Below are 4,498 nucleotides of genomic sequence, written 5' to 3'. Positions count from 1 at the left end.
TTTGAACTCAAGTAATCAGGTTCCAACATCCACAGTCCTAACCATGACACTTGACTGCCTCTCAACACTGGTCACATCTATACCATAAATCAAGAGCTTATGACTAACGGTGCTAGAGACATATAGACATTACTATTGAATCCTCATAACAATCCAAGGAGATAGGCCTATTACTGTCCCTAACTTATAGAAGGGGAAACTAAGACCTGTCCAAAATAGCAAATCACCTCGGCAGAGGGCCTGGGGAAGCCTCAGTGAATTATTTACTCTCCCCAGGAAATTCTGTCTGTCTTGCATGCAAACCTTTGCAGGTGCCTTTTCCTTTACCTGAGCCAGGATCCTCCCTCTCACCCCCACCTGGCTCATTGCTGCTGTCTCATAAAGCTCAGTTCAAGCACCAGCTCCTCTAAGAAAGCACCCTATCAGTCTCTTCTTACTCTTCTAGGCTAAGGTAGGTGTCACTTTCCACATAGCATCTTGTGCTCACCTCCATCTGAGCAGCTCCAGGCAGGCTGCCATGTAAGAGCAGGCTCACTGATTCACCTTTGCCACATGATCACAAGTATCACAAGAGACTTGGAACAGATGTTGAGATAAACCTCGATGTTTTAAGGCACTGAGATTGTAGAGGATGTTTGTTTCTGCAGCATATCCTAGTTTGGTCCAACTGATACACCCCTAAAACTTTTTGAGTGGAAATAGGGAGAGAGACTCAATTTTTCTCTGACGAAAAAGACAGAAGCCACGCAGATTGCTAACAGCCATGGGTCCAGTCCACTGGAGAAAGCTGATCTGAGAAAATGAGAGAGAGGCAGGGATGGGCAAAGTGTGTTGATAAGCAGAAGTCCGTGGTTCTACATGGCTCTGAGGTCCAACGGGGCCTCTCCCCTCTGCCCCCCGTTACTGTGAACCTATAATCCTGGGCTGCCTCTCCAAGAAAACTACATAGCGTAGTCAAACTACCATCTACTGAGTTCCAGAAAAGCAGCAGAAGTGGGGAGAATAAAACTGGAACATCTCAGAGAGCCAGCCCTGTGACAGAGAGGTGATCTGCCTGTAACCACTACAGAAAAACCAACACAAGAACTCAAATGAGAAGCAACCAATGTCCTAGGCCTCAGGGGCTACCACAACTCTGGTGCTCTCTGACAAGCTCACATTGAGAGACCAGCTAGTAAAAACTCCACTTCTAAATTTTGAGTTCAGACTCTAATGATGAGGCTCTCAGGAGAGTGAGTGTGAATCAACCAGAGAGCCATATTTAAGTAGAAGGAGTGGGGGAATGTGCCCTGGAAAAGTGGGCTGTGTGTGTTGGGAAAACAGCCATCCAGCCCTCAGTGAGATAGAACCAAGGGGAAAAGAAGCTGCAAAGTCATATGTAAATGAGCCCTGGAGTGGGGTTGGGGAGGGTGCCCATGGGAATGGCCTGAGTGTTCCTGGGGTATGGGAGCTCTAACACTGATAACCGATCACCGTGGGCTTCTGGATCGGTGATCCAATGAGTCCTTGTTTGACTCATTAAGAAACTGAAATGAGTGTAGAGGGAGACCTGGGGATTGATTGGGAAGACCCCAGCTCAAAGATCAATCTCCTCCAACCCCAGGCCTTCTGGACTCTTCATAATTCCTCCCACTTGTAGCTGTAGCTGACACTTTTCTGGGTACCTGCCCAGCCCTCCCACCACTTGCTTCCCTGCGAGCTGCTCCCACCCACCCACCCGCAGAGCCTTTTCCATTACCCTGTGCCTGCCAGCCCTGGCCCAACCTGGTGGCACAGGCCCAGGTAAAGTGCAGTCACAGTATGGTACAGACAGCAAAGATCCTGTGGCTCTAGAATGCCACAGGGAGTCACCCCAAAGCCCTGGACTTTCCAGGACCTTGCTCAGGCCTGGGGCACTTCTATCCATTTGTTTGTTTAAGCCAGTCAAGAGGGTTCTAGCAGTGGTTTTTAACCTTTTGTGGGTCACAGATCACTCTAGGAATCCAAAGATGTTAGAACCACCCCTAGAAAAAAGTCACATGTACACACAATTTGACAAACAGCATCAGGGGAGTTGCAGACTCCCGAAATGGATGGGGGCCTCAGGTTAAGAAACCCTAGACTAGAGGCCAGGAAATTTAGGCCAAGAAGGCTAGACAGAGGGTCCCAAGCCCATGGCTGAATGCTAGAGTGGTGGAAGAATCAGGGAGATTTAGACTCTAATTCTAGTCCTGGTAATAGTCACGTACAAGAACGTGTGTGTCCCGGGGGTGTGAGGGGGCGGCAGGGCAGGGACGGGGGCCTAGCAGCATGCAGTCATAAAACCCAAAGGTACAGCTGCATGAAGTGTCCTTAAATGCATGCCTGTGAAGCTCCAAGTCAGAAGATGAGAACATTGCCAGCACTCCAGACACTCCCCTACTTTTTTCCAGTTGTAAATCATCCCCATTCCACCCCTCACCCAAGGGTAATCACTGACCTTGACCATAATTTTCTCCATGTTCTTCTCTATTATTTTACTATCCCAGTGTGCATCCCTAAACAGAGTGACTTCCTGTTTGCTTATTTTTGAACTTCATATAAATGGAAGTTTAGGAATTCTTTTGGTTCTGACCTCTTTCCTTTAATGCTGTGACATTTATCCTCACTGTTCCATGTACCTGTGGGGTATAGAAGTCCATTCCATGACTACGACAATTTATCCCTTCCATTGTTAATGGACATTTGAATTCTTTCCAGATTATTACAAATAATGCTTTTAATAATGCTCTTGTACAAGATCTCCTGATAGTTCTGGGCTTACTTCTTAGGTCACACACCTGAGTGAACATGCTGAACCATAGCATGTGAAGGTTTCCTACAGAGGACATATGGCAAATGGTTTTCCAAAGTGGATGCATTACACATACTCCTTACAGTGGTATCTGCAAGTTCTTATTGTTCCTATCCTCTCTTCTGTTTTCCAGAGCTTCCAGTTAGGGTCATTGAGGTATCTGGACCTCATTTCAGATGATGCAGAAAGCGGGCAGCTGCTTGGGCCAAACCCTTGTGCTCTTGCTGACTCTTTTAGTGCCCACAGGACTGTGAGCTCCGTAACTCTGCTTTCCTAACAAGCATCAGAACCTTCCTGAAGACTGAGCATGAAGGGAGCTGTCTGGAGAGCTCAGGCTCTCATGGAGGGAGTGAGGGAAGGGGAAGATAGGATTGGCGGACTCAGGAAACCGGACCAGCATTTAGGACATCGGTATCCTCTCTCTGCAAGTCCATTAATTAGTTCTGTTCTTGAACTACCCATTAGACTCTCTGTGCACCCATTTCTTCCTCGGGAGGAAAAACCCACTAACACTTGCTCAGATAAGGACACTTCTGGACATCACAAAATGATAGAGCAGAAGGTCATCAGAAAAGATTGCAGTGTTCATTGCTTCTTGATTTTGCCGATTAGAGTACCATACAAAACCACCTCTTCCCCTTGTTTCCTATATATAAAAATTGTGTGATGGATGTTCTACTTCATAGTTCTTCTGAAAGCCTCTCTAGGGCCTTTGGGGCTTCAAGCATGGGAAGAAAGCCAGTTGATGAAGAGGAGATAATATAGACTCCCACCCCAGGCAAGAGTTAATATTCAAAGAAAAGTAGTTGTCATCACCACTCGCAATGAACAGTTGGAACTCCCTAGTTTCAATCTCCAGGTCACCTCTGCAGTGTCACACATTGAGGGCTTCTATGTGATATAAACCCCAGGGGTTCTCTAGCAGGTGCCCCCTCCACCTTGTTAAGTGATGGTGAGGAAGCAAAGTATATTTGATACCAAGCCAGGCACCGGGCCTCTTTGACACATGTGAAACGAACTCGACTATCCTTATTTTCCAATGGGGGAAATGGAGCCTCAGAGCAACAAAGTTTTCCCAAGATAACTTAGCCAGGAAGTAGGCTGCAGATTCTGATGGCAAACCTGAGTCTGCTCTGGCTCCAGGAGCCATGCACCTTCCCCGCCAGCTTGGTGTTGGAACCACACTTCTTGATTCTGTTTTACCAGACCAGGGTTCTCTACAAAGGAAATTTCACAAAGTCCTCAGTCAGTCGTGAATTGGAAGATCTTCCCATGAAAACTCTGTGCATCTATCAAACGCAGGGTAGGAGAGGGGCTAACGCAGTTTCTAGTTTTGGTCCTTTCTGAGACTTGACTACATTTTTTGCCCTTGGAAACTGTGAGATGCCCCCCATATCCTTCCCTTACACTGACTTTTTTTTTTTTTCACTAAGCTGGGAGAATAGGTTTTTGTTTCTAGTAGTCATGTGCACCCTGATTAGGATAGAAATAAAACCATCTAGTCCTTTTACCTCTCCCTTTTCAAAACCTTTCCAGGAAGCCTCAACAATATTTATGAAGTCTCAGACACCAAAAATGTCTCCAGAGCTGGTCAAGGTGAGGAGCACAAACAAGTTCTTCTACTTTGTTTCCCTTTAGTATCAAGCTCTCTGTGTGCACACCACACTTCTTCCCAGCTGCTCCCTG

Source organism: Vulpes vulpes, chromosome 16 (assembly GCF_048418805.1).
Source record: "Vulpes vulpes isolate BD-2025 chromosome 16, VulVul3, whole genome shotgun sequence".
Lineage (NCBI taxonomy): Eukaryota > Metazoa > Chordata > Mammalia > Carnivora > Canidae > Vulpes > Vulpes vulpes.
Note: the sequence above shows the minus strand (reverse complement) of the source record.